Source organism: Periplaneta americana, chromosome 3 (assembly GCF_040183065.1).
Source record: "Periplaneta americana isolate PAMFEO1 chromosome 3, P.americana_PAMFEO1_priV1, whole genome shotgun sequence".
Taxonomy (NCBI): domain Eukaryota; kingdom Metazoa; phylum Arthropoda; class Insecta; order Blattodea; family Blattidae; genus Periplaneta; species Periplaneta americana.
Window position 1 is genome coordinate 185,085,418 of NC_091119.1, and position 21,125 is coordinate 185,106,542.

General features: G+C 34.1%; 1 protein-coding gene across 4 annotated transcripts in view; it reads left to right on the forward strand.

Annotated features, from left to right (window-relative positions):
- LOC138696913 (uncharacterized) overlaps window positions 1-21,125 on the forward strand; it is a 2,004,918-nt gene that overhangs the window by 1,320,200 nt on the left and 663,593 nt on the right. For all 4 annotated transcript variants that reach the window (XM_069822391.1, XM_069822394.1, XM_069822395.1 and 1 more), the window contains one exon: window positions 360-386. The gene's annotated coding sequence lies outside the window, so the exon portion shown is untranslated. The remainder of the gene's footprint in view (window positions 1-359; window positions 387-21,125) is intronic.

Consider the following 21,125-nt stretch of genomic DNA (forward strand, 5'->3'; position numbering starts at 1 on the left):
GGTAATAGGCTATATTTATCTCCAACTGGTTTTGTATAAAACATTTTTTTGTAAAATTAAAATTTAAGAAGTTATTAGTAATATTCTATACTTATTGTTCACCCTGTATGTTCAATACTCTATATAAATTACTTCTCTTACTGTAAACCCAAACAAAAATTAAACATTGAAACCAACAAAATTCTAGTTTTATTCCCGAAACATGTTTTCCGTGACTACTTATGCTAGGATGTTGTGCTTGTATATGGTTTTCTATATTGGAAAATTGTTATATTTACATTATCTTTAAGGGTGTAAGTAATATCACAAATTACGTTGAATGAAAGTGGAAATTAATTAAATTTTTGTTTCTTTTTCAGAACCCGAAGCTTCGTGTTGGCAACTTGGTAAGTCCCCATTTACAATACTATTGCTAGTAACAGTCATGTTTGGAATTAGAAAGATTCATACAGTGTTCGTGACGGTGTCATAAAATGCAGCCATTAAATTATAAAAGTGAATGTTAGCACGTAATAAATATTTGCGTGCCTCGTATGGGGCATACGTCACGTCATAAAGGCGTATAGGGTGCGTAAAATTATGCAGAATGATTCAGGAGCAATGGTCGGTGTTTCTAGAGTGACGATATTGATCAATGAGATAGGAAATGTTTATGGCAACGTATCTCGTTTTGAATCATTCCGGATATGTAGAGAATAAACCGTAAGTAATGCCATTAATTTCAGGGGGTTGGTATTTGAGATATTAAAAAAAAAAAGTTCAATACAGTTTTTCTCGTTTTTCTTTCCTTTTCGATGTAAGAATTGTTTATAGGAAACATTTCATAGCTAATTTTGGGAAAGCCATATGCTCAGTCAATTTAAGGGAGCAGTGTATTATGGTAATAAATGACTGAAATAATTTTAGTTTCGACCTTTAAATGTGCAGAAATTTGATCTGAAGAAATGTATGTATGTATTTTTTTTTTTTGTATATCAGCATGCTCCATTACATTGGAGTAATACTACATGCTTTACATAAAATATTACAATAATTAGTTACATAATTTATGAGAACAAGATATTTACAATTTTGATTGCGATCTTGAAATTCTTATACTTCTTATATTTTAGGTTACCATCATTGTTAATATTATTTATAATTTCAATTCTGTTACATTTTGCCAAATTCTATGGATTTTATCAATTTTCTGAAGCTTTTGAAGTATGCTATTGTGAACTGATCAAAAGGTGGAGGCCAGGTTTGACCTGTGCGTATTATACTAGCTCGTAGGATTCTTCTTTCTTTTATCAGTGTGGCACATCTTAATATTATATGGTTGACTGTCTGCTCTTCTTTTAGTCTGCAAGGGCACGTTGGAGTTGGAATAATCTTGAATCTGTGAAGGTACGATCTTGTGAAGCCGTGACCTGTCACAATAGAAGTAAATTCTGCCCCGACAGGTAAATTTATCTTCAATCTATCTTTAATTGATGGGAAGAATGATTTCGTTATTGCGCCCTTAGTTGAGATAGTCCACTGCTCTTGCCATTTTCTTAAGGTCTTTTCTCTCTCTTCTGTTACTATGGTATCTCTCGGTATTTTGTTATAAGCTATTTCCCCTTCATCTTCTATGGCGGCTTGTTTGGCAAGACGGTCAGCTGTATGTATGTATGTATGTATGTATGTATGTATGTATGTATGTATGTATGTATGTATGTATGTATGTATGTATTAACACTACAATTGGGCATACACCTGGTGGCAGTGATATATAATATACAATAATTACAATTACATGAAATAAAATAAAATATACCTAAGTGAAATAATAGTACATTATGCAACGATCCTATAATGATAGTAATTAAGACGCAAGTAGGGATGTTTATGAAACGAGCGCAAGCGAGTTTCATAATATTCATACGTCCGTCTTAATTACCATTATAGGCAAGTTTCATACAACTTTTTATGCTCGACCATATTTCTAACTTGAAATTATTCAGATGTATACATTTTATTTGTATCTTACAAGATCGGAAGTGACCTTGTTCTAGGTCGTTAATTGTGAGATGTGCGCAGACGCGAAAGTATTGATTTTTTTTTTTCCGAGGAACAATAATTTCTTTGAACTTGATGTTATCCCGTTAAACTTGATATAAACTTGATTATTGAATTCGACATTGAAAAACGAGATGACAAATTGAATTTATTTGAATATTATTTACAATTAACGCTAATTATTATAGTAACAGAACATAACCTTCTGCGACAGTATTGGATTTCCAGCCTCCGTGACTTTTCGCTAATTCTCTTTCGATTGCATATCCGAGAATAATCGATACTTGCGGTTTTATAACGGTACAAAGCTGACTTGTCATTGGCTGAACACCTGTAAGCTGAGTTGTCATTCGCTGAACACCTGTATTTTAATGAGTAGGTGTACTTTAATGACATGCATTAATGGACTGCTACCAGGTGTATAATTACTACATTTCGGCATAGTCGAGCATAAAATAAAATAAACGTAAATCTATAAATAGTAGATGCAATAAACCTAGGACTATAATTAAAAACTATTCTATAATATCTACGATAAGCAAAAGTAAATCTAACTTATAAGTACTTCTATTTCAACCAACTATTACCAATTTAAATAATTACATATCACCTTAATTAATTACATACCAACTTAATTACATATCATCTTAATAAATTACATATCACTTTAATTTATTTACATATCAACTAAATTACATATCATCTTAATTAATTACATATCAATTTAATAGTTACATATGAACTTAATTAATTATATATCAATTCAATTAAGTACATGACACAACTTAAATAATTACACTGACCTCCAATTACATTTTCAGTCTAATCTTCTCAACCTTTCCTTAATGTATTGATTTTAAGAGGACCACCCTGAAAGATTGCCGCAGGTAAGCTGTTCCAGTCTACTATTGTGCGGTTAACAAAATAAAATTTTGCCACGTCCGTTCTTTGTTTTATAACTTTTCTTTCTGAAAAGGAATTTTAAAATGTTACATTTGTTCGGATCAAATTTCTGTACTTTTAAAGGACAAAACTAAAATGCTTTCAATCATTTACCATCATAACACACTGTTCTCTTCCCCTAAATCAATGGCCTTCCCTAAATACGCTGTGAAATATTTTATATAAAACAAATTTTATCTGGAAAAGAAAGCAAAAACGAGCAAAATTATATTGAACTTTTTTGTTTGAATTATCTTAAGGAATAATTCTCTGAAATTAAAAACATTACTTATGAATCACTCTGTATATTCCTGACCATTTCTTCATTTTTTTTCGTCTCTAATGCGTGATTGCAGTGTTTTATAGGGTATGTTAAGGTATCAGAACTTCTTGTTTTATACTTGAGTTTTCATTCATTCGTTCATTAATTAATTTTCACTCACTTTAATTTTTCTCTCATTTTATTTATTTTATGCTCGACCATGCCGAAATGTAGTAATTATACACCTGGTAGCAGTCCTTTAATACATGTCATTAAAGTACACCTATTCATTAAAGTTCAGGTTTTCGATTATTCTCGGATATGCAATCGAAAGACAACGAGGGAAACGTCACGGAGGCTGGAAATCCAATACTGTCGCAGAAGGTTATATTCTGTTACTATAATAATTAGCGTTAATTGTAAATGATATTCAAATAAATTCAATTTGTCATCTTGTTTTTCAATTCTAAATCAATTTCCAGGTTATATCAAAATTAGTTCATGTAATTCTCTAAATTATATCAAGGCCAATGACATTATTGTTCCTCGGGAAAAATCAATACTTTCGCGTCTGCGCACATCTCACAATTTACTTCTGCTCTTCAGTGAGTTGCGAATAAAATGAATACTTCTGAATAATTTCAAGTTAGAAATATGGTCGAGCATAAAAAGTCGTATGAAACTTGTCTATAATGGTAATTCAGACGCTCGTATGAAAATTATGAAACTCGCTTGCGCTGATTTCATAAACAAACATACTCGCGTCTTAATTACTATCATTATAGGCTCATTGCATAATGTACTATTCTTTAATTCATTGTGATTTAGTTCTATTAATTTATTTTCACTAATTCATTTTCTTTCAGTTTTCTTTCTTTATCTTTAAATTTCATTTAGTTTAATTAGGCCTAGGTCTACTTAATTCATTTTTATTTATTTTATTAATATATTTCCATTCATTCATTCATTTATTCATTCATTCATTTATTCATTCATTCATTCATTTATTCATTCATTCATTCATTCATTTATTCATTCACTCATTTATTCATTCATTCATTTAATTTTATCTATTAATTCATACAATCATTAATTTTCATTCATTCGTTCAATCATTCAGGCGCATATTTTTTCGCAAACATTTAGAGCAGTAAGTAGGAGCATAAGCAGAGTTTCTTCACGAAGGTGATTATATGTTGCCAGATGTATGTTTTTTCTAAAAATCGACGTCATGGTTTCGTTACACATTTCCTTTGCCAGTTCTTTGAGCTTTTGAAACTTCGGCAGCAAGATCTAGATGTGGCCCCCCACCCTGTAAATTGTTTTTATCGCTCTAACGGAGGGTAAAATAAGAGGTACATGTACTCGTATAAGTGGCATGTCACGGTTAAGGTATTTTTTCTTAATTCTCATAACTAAAACGAGTATGGCTCCTATTAAAAGTTAACTTACCTCTTGCATCTCAAGTAGATTCCGAAAAAAAAATGTTTTCTACAATAATTCTTCCGTAGATTTTGGTTCATTTGTTTATATCATCATCATCATCATCATCATCATCATCATCATCATCATTGGCAGTACAGCCCGTTACGAGCCCTGGCCTCCCTCAGTAGGCGTTGCCACCTGTCTCTGTCCTGTTGCAACAGTCCTCCAATTTCTGTATCCCAATCTTACAAGATCCTCCTCCGCTCCATCAATCCATCGCAGATGTGGTCGTCCTCGTCTCCTTTGACCTCCAAGGTTTGAGAGAATAATTCTTTTACAAGGTTCTGATGCATCCATTCTCATTACATGTCCCACCCGCCTCAATCTATTGGTTTTAATTATATTTATTATATTGGGCAAGCAATAATATAGAAGAAGAATGGGAAAATATAAAAATGTGTATAGAAAAAGCAGCCTATGAGGCAATTGGAAAGAAGAAGAAAATAAGGAATAAGGCAGGTGTAAGAATTTGGAATGAAACCTTAGAACAAGCAGTGAATGGAAAAAGAAAAGCATACATACACTTTCTACAAAGGCAAACTGAAGAATCTAAAGAACAGTACAAGCAAAAACGAAACCATTCCAAAAAATTAATAACAAATGCACATAAAGAATCTTGGGATCAATTTATAACACAGATTGAAAACAATGTACATGTTCGACAAACTATGTCTTATAAAATTATTAAGCATATCAATCAATCAGAAAAAGATACAGCAAATATAAATGTAATAGACAAAGAGCAGTGGAAGCTACATTATAGATCATTGTGGTGCAACGAAAAATCAGGAATGGAAATAGAAGAAAATGCACCTAGCTATGATACCTCGGTCGATCCAATTACATTAGAAGAACTCAAAACAGCCCTAGGCAAAATGAAAAATAGAAAGGCTTGTGGACCCGATGGCATAAATACTGAATTATTGAAATATGGAGGTTTAAGCCTACATTTGAGACTACTACATTTACTAAATGAATGCTGGAGAAGTTACACAATTCCCAAGACTTGGAAAGTAGCAGAAGTAATTTCACTTTATTGAAAAAGGGGAAAGAAATAATTGTAAAAACTACAGAGGAATAAGCCTTTTAAATACTACTCATAAAATATATACTAAAATAATTAATAATCTCCTAAAAATGATATCTGAAGTGAATCTAGAAGAAGAGAAGATGGGTTTTAGAAAAGGGCGCTCATGCAGTGACAATATTTTTAGTATAAAGAGAATTTTAGAGAAACGACGAGAAGTCAATCTAGAAACGCACGTAGTTTTCGTTGACTTCAATAAAGCTTTTGATTGTGTAGAACGATCCATATTATGGAAAATAATGTATAATAAAGGTTATCCTCCACATTTGATAGAAATAATAAAATGCCTCTACACAGATACAAAGATAATAATAAACACAGGAACATCGAAAACAGAAGAAATAAAAATAAATCAAGGACTCAGACAAGGTTGTAGCCTATCACCTAGTCTCTTCAACATATATCTAGATGACTTAATTAAAAAATTGAAAATGGAGGTGAATCCAGGTATAAAGATTAGTAAAGATACATTTTTAGATATTCTAATGTTTGCCGATGATGTAACATTAATACAAGACAGTGAAGAAAAAATGCAATATGCCATTCACAAACTACACCTACTAGGAAAAGAAGACTATAATTTGAGCATATCAACTCATAAAACTAAAGTAATGGCCCACAGTGGTAAATTTCCAATTCGTACAAAAATAATAGTTGATAATAAGCCCATAGAACAAATATCTTATTTTGATTATTTAGGTTGTAATATAACTTATGATGTAGATAGAGATATTGACAACAAAATAAGCAAATTCCAGTGGATATGCGGAACAATAAATAGAACACTAAAAATAAAACTGGAAAAGAAACAAAACTAAAGTTCTATAAAACTATGGTAGTACCCGTGTTGACATATGGAAGCGAATCATGGATAATTAACGAACGAGATAAAAGTAAATTACAGGCTGCAGAGATGAGGTTTCTTCACAGAGTAAAGGGATGTACAAGAAGGGATCTGATAAGAAATGAGGATATCCGTAAAGAATCAAATATATACAACAAACGAAAAAGTTGAAGATTATAAAGAAAAGTGGAAATAACACCTGTCTCGAATGGATAACGAAAGAATTCCGGCACTGATACAACAGTACCAACCTAAAGGCAAAAGAGATGTCGGACGTCCTAGGAAGAGGTGGAACGGAATAAAATGTGAAGACGGAACAGGCACTAAGCCTAAACCATGAAGTGAAGATGATGATGATGTTGATGATGATGATGATGATGATATTGGCCTTTTTAGACATGCTCCATAATCCATTTTCAAAAACTGGACCGTATATTCTTCGAAGAATCTTCCTTTCAAAAATTTCTAGTTTTCTCTGATCATTCTTAAAAATGGTCCATGTTTCTGAAGCATATATTAGGGTTGATCTCACAAGTGTTTTATATAAGGTGATATTTGTTTTCTGTGTAAGGGCATGCGATTTTAAATATTTCTTTAGTCCGAAATAAGCTCTATTCCCACATCATTTGTTTGTATACTATCTAATATTATCACAAAAGGCTGAGAGGCATCTCTTGAAGTTGATCATGTTAGCCATTATCATTCCATGAGACTAGTAACGTGCTTTGTATGGAGTGTAGCATTGTATGAGTCAGAAACAGGACATTACGGCGAAGTGAAGAGAAACGAATAGAAGAATTTGAAATGTGGATATGGAGAAGACTGGAACGTGTGAAGTGGACAGACAGAATAAAAAATGAAGCTATGTTGGAATGAGTGGGTGAAGAAAGAATGATGTTGAAATTGATCAGAAAGAGGAAAAGGAATTGGCTGGGTCACTGGCTGAGAAGAAACTGTCTACTGAAGGATGCACTGGAAGGAATGGTGACCGGGAGAAGAATTCGGGGTAGAAGAAGATATCGGATAATACACGACATTAAATAAATGGATCATATGAGGAAACAAAGAGGAAGGCAGAAAATAGGAAAGATTGGAGAAAGCTGGGTTTGCAGTGAAATACCTGTCTCTCTGCAGAACACTAAATGGATGCTGTGGATTTATTATTTATTTTATTGGGTTATTTTACGACGCTGTATCAGCACCTAGGTTATTAAGCGTCTGAATGAAATAAAGGTGATGATGCCGGTGAAATGAGTCCGGAGTCCAGCACCGAAAGTTACCCAGCATTTGCTCGTATTGGGTTGAGGGAAAGCCCCGGAAAAACCCTCAACCAAGTAACTTGTCCCGACCGGATTCAAATTCGGGCCACCTGGTTTCGCGGCCAGAATCGCTGACCGTTACTCCACAGGTGTGGACGAAAAATGAATGAATGAATGAATTAATTAATTAATTAACTTTGAAACGTTAATGCTTAATCTGTACTGAATGAGGCGTAAGCAAATGCATGTGTTCTTTAGATTGTGAGGACATCAAATTGTATAATGTGAGGTGCTGCAATTTACATAAACTGCAAGGGTAAAATTAATACTTACAGGACTACACTCGGTGAGATGTTACATTGTCTACTGGGTGTTCATTTTAAAATGTGTCATGACGTCACTGTTGTTGGGTCACCGATTTGAAGCGAGTTTCAGCTTATATGTTAGAGAAGTTGCCTATTATTTAAGGCGTTCTTCAATCTGAACTTGAGAACGTGTACGGTATAACTTGAACGTCGTAGCAACAGATGGCGGTCTGTACGGTCTATGTACTACCATAATCTCTTTCGAACTGTGTTTTGCGCCGGCAAGTCGTACGCAGGGTATTTGTTATCATCGGTTGCGTACGGTAACATTCCACAACACAAATCAAATGCTCCGTGTCCATGTTGACCGTCGAAGTTAATGTCAACAAATACGGAAGTAATCGTCTTAACCCTCTCCCCATATCCCGACAGTACGTATTTCCAAACAGTTCACATTCCTGCCACTACCGGCGTTACCGTACGTATCGGTACGTACTCTTGAGAATGAACGCCGTACTCGCTAGGCAACTTCTCTGCCTCATAGGTTACACACCTCTGCGGAAGTGTAGGAAGATTGAATTCTCTAGGCTCATCGGCTAGCCACATGACGGCATACAGCGAGCCATGACACACTTTGAACTGAACACCCAGTAGAAGTTCAGGTTATTATTTAACTTTCATAATGCTCACACACGTGATATTGTGTAGTTTAAATTTCTGGGACATAGAAATTATATCGGAATTGTTAATTTCAACTTTAAGCAATTTTAACCTCGGTTATGTTACAGCTTAATAACTGAGAAGTTGATAGAGCAGTTAGTTTCTATTAATCCAATTACGTGCCAGACTTTAATGCCGAAAATAATTATATCACTGCTACACTCAGGATCTGGAAATGGCGTGATGGTGGAGCTCTATGATGGCTACATGTCACGCAATATGTTAAGAGCAAGCATTTCCTTCTGTGCAAAAATGCTATATGTGTAACAGAACGAAAAAAAATCCCTAAGTATAGCTGTCCTATGCTGCAAGCTTTCAGAATCAGGACTAAATATGGGATTCATAGTAAATGAAAATCATGACTAGAGCTCGGATGTTTGGTAAAATGCCTTTTATACTGGATGCAAGTAAATAATTATTTGCATACATACAAATGTGATTTGGAGTAAATTAAAGTGATAGGGTCAATTTTTATTTTGCCTATTTTGCCTTTTAAGGTGTTTCTTACTAATAAATGACTTTTTTGTCATTTTAAAGCAATATTTCTTGTTTATTTGCAATTTTCTAATTAATTGTAATGCAATATAATTTAGAATATTTGAAACATTGACTAACTTTACTAACAGTGGTAAATAAAAGTAATTTATTTCGGTTCTTAATTTGCTAATAATCGTGCTTTAATACTATTGGTGTAATATGAATAATGATCGACAATCCACAGTTACAAACATAATATTGTCATGTCTTCACGATACCAACAATCAGCTTTATAGTTTTAAATATTAAGCTCGTTCTCATAGAAGTTATCACGTAACACTTTCAATTGTTTTCTTTCATATTTTCAAATCATACTGTTACAATTTTGTGCTACACGTGTGTATTATTGCAGGAGAAAGAAATTTGAGTTAGGAACAGTCACTTATTGTCAGGTTACAGAAGGTATAAAATCGGTTAGCTAGAATGCCTAAATTCAGTAAACCATTGCAAAGTAAACTTCATGCTTACGTTTGTGAATTTGGTGCCCATGTGTTTTCAACCGATGGAACAGTTCTGTTATGTAAATTTTGTGAAAAGACAGTTAATCATGAAAAAAAGTCTTTTATAAGTCAACCTGTGTCACCTACGAAGTAAATATGTGAGTTATGTTGATATAATTTAAATTTATTGCTAAACTATATTATGCCTTTTTTAAATTCATAATACCTTTTTCAAAGATTATTGTGCCTTTTTTACGTTTTTATTGCCTTGTTTGCCTGCTTATTTTAAGTGTTATAAATGCCTAAACATACTGACTCTAGTCATGACAATGAAGAGATTTCTCCCAAAACAAGTTAAGTCCGTTTTCAGTAATTTGTCAGGAAAGACAAAAAATTGTTGATGCTGTTTCGATGTACTATGGTGAATGTTTTCTGATAGTCTTTTTGTTATTTTCAGAATAGGTAAAATAATAAATCCTCAGTTTAAATCTACATTTTAAATAGGACCATTTCTAAAGAAACAAATAAATTTAAATTCTGTGTGATGCTTTTTATTGACCAAAATCTCAGGAACAGTATAAAATAAGTTTGTGTTTGTAAATTTATACGATACATTTATACAAAATTCTTATCATACACCTCGACATGCATGCAAGAAGATGCTACCTACTGCCCTAGGGTCAACGACGAACATCTGACAATAACAGGGCGAAACTTCTAGCAGTACGAGGAACCATGTAAACATGATACTTTCACTCACCTCATACTCGCTTGCTGTCTCCTGCATATCTTCTGGCCGATAATCCAAATCGCCAGTCTCTGTTCCACTTATAACCTCCTATTTTTCACTATGAAAACTTCTGTCGTTCTCCATGTCTCGGCAGGCAGCGGTCATCTTCATACTCAGCTGTTTACTGAACAAATCCGCATGCAAGAAATACTTATATTTTCTGAACAAAAGTAGAGGTGCAAAAGACTTCTGTTTCCAGCAGAAATTGGGTTCGGACTTAAAGTGTTTTGATGGAAATCGGTCTATGGACTTAACTTTTTTTGCATTAAATTATATTTCTACCTCGATTATACTTCACGGAAGTGACTTTCGAGGGAAAGCATACAGCAGATCTTTGACGATTGCAAAGAATACTAGGAACATAGCGAAACTTTTTCTTCCCCCCCCCCCATTTTTGTGGACTTAACTCGTTTTGGGAGAAAACTCTTCAATTGTAGATCAGTGTTAATCAATTATTTTAATGATGAGGTCCGTCTTTTCCTCAAAATGCTGTAGTGCGTTCCCGTGGTGAAAGCTGTTCTAATTGATCCTCACAGTGAACGAAATAATGACAAATTCTGCACTCTTTCATTCTATTATAGCGAACACATGTTATATTCATTCGGAAATGCGGAAAACTTCGTAGATAATATCAGTTTTATTTGAAAAGGAAATAATTTAATTATGTTTCAGTTTAACGTAGACTGATCAGCTGTGTAAATTTTCATAGAAATCTAAAAAATTATTATTATTATTATTATTATTATTATTATTATTATTATTATTATTACTCCTAATACTACTACCACCACCACCACCATGAGCTCTCATGAGCTCAGGGGAGAGAGCACGGTACATAGTACTACCACCAGTAACTAGTGACCACTTATCACAGGACTCAAGTTTGATGGCGGACCGTAGCCGACCCTACGTCTTAGCAAGCCGAAGTGGAGGAAAGAAACGGAGATGATGAAAGAGGGAAGTGTAATGATGATGGCAAAATGAGTTCGAGGTACAAGCCTGAAATGGAGAAACGGAGATGATGAGAGAGGGGAAGTGTAGTAGTGATGGCGAAATGAGTCCGAGATCCAAGCCCGAAATGAAGAAACGGAGATGATGAAAAAGGGGAAGTGTAGTAATGATGGCAAAATGAGTTCGAGGTTCAAGCCCGATATGTAGAAACGGAGATGATGAGAGAGGGGAAGTGTAGTAATGATGACAAAATGAGTTCGAGGTTCAAGCCCGATATGGAGAAACGGAGATGATGAGACAGGGGAAGTGTAGTAATGATGGCAAAATGAGTTCGAGGTTCAAGCCCGATATGGAGAAACGGAGATGAAGAGAGAGGGGAAGTGTAGTAATGATGGCAAAATGAGTCCGAGGTTCAAGCCCGATATGGAGAAACGGAGATGATGAGAGAGGGGAAGTGTAGTTATGATGGCAAAATGAGTCCGAGGTTCAAGCCCGATATGGAGAAACGGAGATGATGAGAGAGGGGAAGTGTAGTTATGATGGCAAAATGAGCCCCAGGTTCAAGTCCGATATGGAGAAACGGAGATGATAAAAAGGGGAAAGTGTAGTAATGATGGCGAAATGAATCCGAGATTCAAGCCCGAAATGGAGAAACTGAGATGATGAAAGAGGGGAAGTGTAGAAATGACGGCAAAATAAGCCACAGGTTGAAGCCCGAAATTGGGAAACGATGAAAGAGGGGAAGTGTAGAAATTATGGCAAAATGAGTCCGAGGTTCAAGCCCGAAATGGAGAAATGGAGGTGATGAAAGAAGGGAAGTGTAGAAATGATGGCAAAATGAGTTCGAGGTTCAAGCCCGAAATGGGAAAACGGAGATGATGAAAGAAGGGAAGTTAGTAATTATGGCGAAATAAGTCCGGTGTCCAATCCCAAAATGGAGGAAAGAAAAGAGGATGGTAAGAGAGAGGAAGTGTAGTAATGATGGCGATATGAGTCCGAGCCCGAAATGGAGAAACGGAAATGATGAAAGAGGGGAATTGTAGTAATGACGACAAAATGAGTTCGAGGTTAGTACCCGAAATTGAGAAACGGAGATCATGAAAGAGGGAAAGTGTAGAAATGATGCAAAATGAGCCACAGGTTCAAACGCGAAATCGAGGTACGGACATGATGAAAGAGGGGAAGTGCAGAAATGATTGAAAAATGAGTCCGAAGACAAAGTCCAAAATGGAGGAAAGTATCGGAGATGATGTAAGAGGGGTAGTGTAGTAATGATGGCAAAATGAGTCCGAGGTCCAAGCCCGAAATGGGGAAACGGAGATGCTGGAAGAGGGAAAGTGTAGTAATGATGGCAAAATGAGTCCGAGGTCGAAGTCCGAAATTGAGAAACAGAGATGATGAAAGAGGGAAAGTGTAGTAATGATGGCGAAATGAGTCCGAGGTCCTAGCCCGAAATTGAGAAAAACAGAGATGATGAAAGAGGGTAAGTGTAGTAATGAAGGCGAAATGAGTATGAAGTCCAAGCCCGAGATGGAGGAAAGAAACGGAAATAAAAGAGAGAGGAAATATTGTAATGATGGCAAAATGAGTCCGAGGTCCAAAGTCGAAACTTGCCCAGCAATTCCGCCTGAATCAGGTAACTTGTCCCGCATGATTTGAATGTGGACTCGTTCTTTTCACAATCGGACGTTTTAACCGTTACTCCATAGCGCAGGACAAATTTCTTTATGATCTGTCCGTATATTGTACAGAATATACTTACTACTCCCTACTACTATCTTTATTCCCGCATATCCTTCATAAGTGAGTGTTAAATTTCGTTATAATCTGTTCATTTGTTGGCAAGATTATAGTCACAAAAGAGACTTAATATTCCCTCCGGAAATTTAATCCTCAAGACTAGGAAGTTTACTGTACCGAATACAATTTTAAATACACTGTAGGACATTTTAAAAACTTTAAACTTGGCGAAGTTCAGAACAGGTTTTATGAACGCGGCCTAAAATTCCGGACCGATGATTTGTATGTCCTCGGTGGCTGTAGGCCTGCTAATAATGGGGTTAATTAAAAAGGAAGTATTTTGAATCGCTAAGATATTTATACAGCCGCTGTCTCTTGGCGAAGTCTTGCATGAAACTCTGGTGTTGGGGGAGAAGACAAGTTTTCCCTGTTCCTCACGGGATAGCAGCGCCATAAAGAGGGGGTTACAGCCAGGATAATGGAGCTGGCAACGCAGAATAAAGTATGAAGGAACACTGGGCTCGGTGGAGTCGCGGCGTGACACTGAGTAAAACCGACATTGCTCACTGCTGTGTCCTGATTTGCTGACCTCGTGTTAACTCAGAAGTAAGGGACGGACCCATCTTTCACGATGTCCATGTTTTATTAATCGAGACTCTGTTCCTTATTCGTAGTTTATGTGCAAAACTGAATCACATTTATGGCCTGCTGCAGCTAAGTGACACTGCGCCATTTTTTCGTTCTACTAACTCGGATTGGATTCCTGGCATAGACTCTATTTATTTCTTAAAATGACGTTAACTCTGGTAGAATAAATGAATGAATGAATGAATAAATGAATGCATGAATGATTGAATGAATGAATGAATGCGTGAGTGAATGAATGAATGAATGAGAGAATTAATGAATGAGTGAATAAATAAATAAATGAGTGAATGAATTAATAAATAAATAAATGAGTGAATAAATAAATGAATGAATGAATGAATGAATGCATGAATGATTGAATGAATGAATGAATAAATGAATGCATGAATGAATGAATGAATGCATGAATGATTGAATGAATGAATGAATGAATGAATGAATGCGTGAGTGAATGAATGAATGAATGAGAGAATGAATGCGTGAGTGAATGAATGAATGAATGAATGAGAGAATTAATGAATGAGTGAATAAATAAATAAATGAGTGAATGAATTAATAAATAAATAAATGAGTGAATAAATAAATAAATAAATAAATGAATGCATGAATGATTAAATGAATGAATGAATGAGAGAATTAATGAATGAGTGAATAAATAAATAAATAAATGAGTGAATGAATTAATAAATAAATAAATGAGTGAATAAATAAATAAATAAATAAATAAATAAATGAATGAATGAATGAATGAATGAATGAATGCATGAATGATTGAATGAATGAATGAATGAATGAATGAATGAATGAATGAGAGAATTAATGAATGAGTGAATAAATAAATAAATAAATAAATGAGTGAATGAATTAATAAATAAATAAATGAGTGAATAAATAAATAAATGAGTGAGTGAGTGAATTTATTTATTTAATCTGGTAGAGATAAGGCCATCAGGCCTTCTCTCCCCCTCTATTAGGGGATTACAATTACAATATTAAGAAGCAATTACAATTATAATTACAATTAATATTAAATTTACAAATACAATAAAAATCAAAGTACTAAAAGATGAACTGACTAATACAAGCTAGACAAATGACTGAATAAATAAATAAATAAATAAATAAATTAATTAATTAATTAATCAGTGGCGTAGCCTGGTTTTCAGACTGGGGTATGTAACCCAGTTAATATAGTTTGAAAATGGAATTTCTCATATCTGTATCCAGCATAGCGTATATACCGAATACAACTGTATCATGTAGAATAAACACTGGTTGCTTCCTTGCTGATACAAATTTACAAGTATATTACGTACCTAGTAAAACATCGACAAATAATAGACACAATGAAAAGTGTTTTAATAAACTTAGTTTAGGACTATGCAGTAATAATAAAATTAATAAACTCACGTTTACTATCCTTGGAGTTTTTTTACTTGGTTATATAACAACGCTGTATCAACTACGAGGTTATTTAGCGTTGATGAAGTTGGTGATAGTGAAATAATATTTGGCGAGATGAGGCCGAGGATTCGCCGTAGATTACGTGACATTTACCTTACGGTTGGGGAAAACCTCGGAAAAATCCCAACCAGGTAATCAGCGCAAGCGGGAATCGAACCCACGCCCGATTGCAACTCTGGATCGGCAAGCGAGCATCTTAGCCGACCGAGTTACGCCGGTGGCTCTCCTTGGAGTTTCCCCGAACATTTTTAGTCGTTTTTTTTTTTTCAAATATTATATGGTTACAAAAAATAGTTATGTTTCTTGGCTGCCTTACAAATATTATTTAAATCTTCATAGCCATTGGTATTTCAAACGGACTTTTCATTAGAAAAGAGAAGACAAGACCAGTAAAACAGTTTGTTTAAAGTCTTACAACCTCACAGCCACGACTCACTTTCATAAATCTTTACATTAAAATGTCTTACACACTTATTTATGTTTGTAGTGATATTCAGTACTAGTTTTGAAGGGCCTGCTTTAATTACGTCTTCTTTTTCACAGAACGTTAAAGTCATTACCTTCAATTTGTCGATTGTACAACAATTTGTTTCCATATTTGATACATTGCGACAATGAACACGAAACAATTTCCCTTTCACTCACTGCGTGACCTCTTGGATGTATATTGTCAGCGTACATATCTTGGGCCCATAAACGCGTAACACAAAGATCTTAACCTGAATAATTTATTTCAACACTAAACAATTAAGCTTTCAAAACAGTCTCCAGTGTTCACAAATGAAAAGAGTAACATTTTGGAACAAATAACTCACTCACCATTCTTTATAAGTCACTGGAAATAATATTATAACACAACCATGACTATACGACAATATGTATTACAACGCTGTACCTACACAGGGTCACGAGCATGCTCACTGCACGAGTTTCCTCGGGATGACGACAGATGTCGTTGAGACGTTGCGAAGTGTTTTTAAACATCAAGCGGGCCGTACCCATAGAGTTACAGTAACTTATAATTATTACTAATGGTCGCGCCTTCTGTTCAAGGTGATTAAAACATAGTGCGAATTCAAAATCAAACATTCTGGGAAAACTTGTTCTGTCCGAAAACGAATATATGTTACAATATTATAATTCATAATTCAAAGTCACCTTGAAGGAAATTGCAGGGTATGTAACACATCTCCCACATCCATGGACGTTACGCCCCTGAAATAAATAAATAAATGAGTGAATGAATGAATGAATGAATAAATAAATACATAAATAAATAAATGAGTGAATGAATAAATAAATAAATGAGTGAATGAATAAATAAATAAATAAATGAGTGAATGAATGAATAAATAAATAAATAAATGACTGACTGACTGACTGACTGAATAAATAAATGAGTGAATGAATAAATAAATAAATAAATGAGTGAATGAATGAATAAATAAATAAATAAGTGAATGAATAAATATATAAATGAGTGAATGAATAAATAATTAAATAAGTAAATGAGTGAATGAATGAATAAATAAATAAATAAATGAATGAATGAATGAATGAATGAATGAATGAATGAATGAATGAATGAATAAATAAATAAATAAATAAATGAGTGAATGAATAAATAAATAAATGAGTGAATGAATAAATAAATAAATGAGTGAATGAATAAATAAATAAATGAGTGAATGAATAAATAAATAAATAAATAAATGACTGACTGAATAAATAAATGAGTGAATGAATAAATAAATACATAAATGAGTGAATGAATAAATAAATAAATAAGTGAATTAATAAATATATAAATGAGTGAATGAATAAATAATTAAATAAGTAAATGAGTGAATGAATGAATGAATAAATAAATAAATGAGTAAATAAATAAAGGAGTGAATGAATAAATAAATAAATAAATGAGTGAATGAATAAATAAATAAATAAATATATAATTAAATAAATGAGTGAATGAATAAATAAATAAATAAATGAGTGAATGAATAAATAGACAAATTAATGAGTGAATGAATAAATAAATAAACGAGTGAATGAATAAATAGATAAATTAATGAGTGAATGAATAAATAAATAAATGAGTGAATTAATAAATAAATAAAGGAGTGAATGGATAAATAAATAAATAAATGAGTGAATGAATGAATAAATAAATATATAAATAAATAAATGAGTGAATGAATGAATAAATAAATAAATAAATGAGTGAGTGAATGAATAAATAAATAAATAAATGAGTGAGTGAATGAATAAATAAATAAATGAGTGAATGAATAAATAAATAAATAAATGAGTGAATGAATAAATAGACAAATTAATGAGTGAATGAATAAATAAATAAACGAGTGAATGAATAAATAGATAAATTAATGAGTGAATGAATAAATAAATAAATAAATAAAGAGTGAATTAATAAATAAATAAACGAGTGAATGAATAAATAAATAAACGAGTGAATAAATAAATAAATAAGTGAATGAATGAATAAATAAATAAATGAGTAAATGAATAAATAAATAAATAAATTAATTAATTAATTAAGAAATGAGGGTTGGATAGTAGAAGGAGAAATCTCCTGTCTAGCTGAAAATGGGTCAACGAGACGAGTAGACATTTTAGCATATAATGCTCACACTAAACAGGGCATCATTGTGAACCTCACGATACGTTTTAAAATAGGATGTCATCAGTCAGCCGAGGTCCACCTTGAGAAGAAGTCGATCTATGAACCTACAGTAAACTATTTCAAGCTGAAATATGCCTTAATTCACGTTGAGGTATCGGACTTGCTCATAGGTGCTCGAGGGACTATACCAGCTTTTTTCGAAGAATTTCGACGACAGTTTGCTCTGCCTACATTCCTGAGGGAAGACATTGTGATAATTGTGTTAAAAAAAATTCTGCCAAATCCTAATTAATCACATGGTGCCACATTAATAGAAATTGTAATTTTTCACGCCCTTTTCTTTGTTTCCCTTTTTTTAAATTTAATACCTATGTTTACATATGTATAATAATTTTTTGAGGATATACCGAGTCCGTACGGGCTACCCTCAATGGGGGGAGTTTTTGTAATAAATAATGGCTTCTAAGGAATTCGAAGGTTCATTGCCGTCCTCACATAAGCTCTTTCAACTCTTTCAACTCTTAAGAAAACATTTAAAACCACGGACCCAAAAAAAAAAGACTGAAGCATTAACCTCAACTATAATAAAATTTTCTCTTCCTCATCAGTCCCTATCCTGTGCAAGATTAATCCAGTCACAGATTGTATCGGGACAAGTACCCACGTAGGAGACATCCGGCCCATACCATCTTTCCACGACTGTTCAAAAGGTTAAGGGGAGGAGGGCACGTGGTGCCAAATTACAATTCCATTTCCACACATCTATTTTTTATTATAAATTTCGACTAAGTCATTTCCGGACCAGGGTTCCTTATCTCAAATTGATACATGTGCCCATCATCCCTGAAAGTTTGTAAAACTAGCCCGGAAACACCCTGTATTTATTTGCTGTGGTCGTGCCAGAGAATCAGTCCCATTCTGGGGCTTATTGTAAGGTTTCGTAATAAGCTGTTTTATATGTTGATGGGTTCTTAGTCCTTTGCCCAACTCCCAAGCTGGAGGACCACCCCTTACCGGCAGTCCACGACTGCTTATTGAATATTTTCGCAGCTACCCTCCATATCTGGAGGCCGTCTCCTCTGTCGGCAACCTGAGGATGCGCCATGCCGTGGTGATAGGTAAATAATAAAAATAAATGAATATGCAAATGAATGAGTAAATGCATGAATGAATAAATAAACAATTTAATTAAATACATTAAAAGGATTAAATTAATAATTGACTAAATACGCACCAAATTACCTACATCTATGCCACAACTGCTCTTCTGTTACCAAATTTTGTGGGCCCAGTTTCAGACCTGTTGTAAATTTCAGGGATTTCTTTAGAAAATGAAGATCTTCTCTTGAGAGAGCATGTATCTCAAAGGAAGAGAATCTTGGTCTCTACAGCTTCACGCTCCAGCAGGATGTGTTTGGCAGTGTCAATCGAATGTTTACGCAGTCGACATGGGGTTGTCTTGACAAAGCCACACAGTCTGAACGTGTTTGCTGAACGAGCTCTGTCCATTAATTACCCTAAATAACCTTCAGAACGTGCTTCCCGCCTCCGAGGATCTGGAGTGCAGTGGACAAGTGATGTGGCCCTTTAAAGACAGAGGGTTGTTTTCGTTATCACTACTCGTGCGGTTAATTGATTCAATGATTTGATCGAGTTATTTATTCGTTAATTTGTTGATATTTTTTAAGATAATCATGATCATATGTTACCTAAAAACTTAACGGCTTTTTTGCACTTCAGTTCGCATAACTTGTGTATGGATCCTTCTAAAAAAAACCAGTCGGCCAGCATTGAATTGAATTCAATTTCGGGAGGGGAACATTACGACCCAGCACTGCGACCTTAAGTTTTGTCTCAACTCTCAAGGAGGCGCATTCCTAACCTACATCGGCTGACTGCACTTTGTTGATTGAACATTTTGGGGCACAGACTTTTCATCTATAGTTAGTTATTTTTATCTTGGCCCAGTCAAAAGTACGCGTCATAAAACTTTATACACACTATCTCTCCGGGATATTCTATCACAGAGATACAATTTGTCACATTGATGTTATGTCATCTGTCAGCTCGCAGTCTTCATGTTTTGGTCTGCAAATGTGAAAGAACGCGAATGCTGGAATGGATTGAATGAAAATACTTCGAAGCCAGTGTTTCAGGCTGCTGATCAAAGCTTGAATCGTTGAGTGAAATCTCCCCTGTTAGCGCGTTGTATATTTCTTTCCTTGCTTGTGTTTCTGTAAATTCATTACACCAACATCCGATATTTAGGTAAGTTTATGTCGTAACTAACCTTTTATAAAAACCTCCATTTACGTCGTGTAGCTTCTTTGGTCAGGATGCGGAAAATATAAATCTCGCTTTTGATGTGTTAATAAGCAGCTTGTGTATTTTAATTCTTACCAGATATCAAAACACGAACATCAGAGACTCTTCATCGTTACTCACAAACCAATACGGTTCGTGTTTTACTGACGTCTGTACAGAGCTATGCTAATTGATGCAGAAAGGTGTATGAATAGTGAATTACATAAACCCCACAAATCACATTTTTCTCTAATTTAGTTTTTCATATGGTTGTAATATTCATACTTAGGCCTTTCAAGTTTGAATTTGAATTTGGTATTCCCAAGAAACTAGTTCTATTAATTAAAATGTATCTGAGTGAAACTTAAAGCAGAGTCCGTATAGGCTAGTTTCCATCTGATGTTTTTCCAATTCACTGCGGGCTAAAACAAGGAGATGCACTATCACTTTTACTTTTTACTTCGCTCTAGAATATGCCATTAGGAAAGTTCAGGATAACACAGGGTGTTTGGAATTGAACGGGTTACATCAGCTGCTTGTCTACGCGGATGACCTGAATATGAGAAAATCCACAAACGATTAGGGAAAACACGGAAATTTTATTTGAAGCAAGTAAAGAGATAGGTTTGGAAGTAAATCCCGAAAAGACAAAGTGTATGTTTAGGC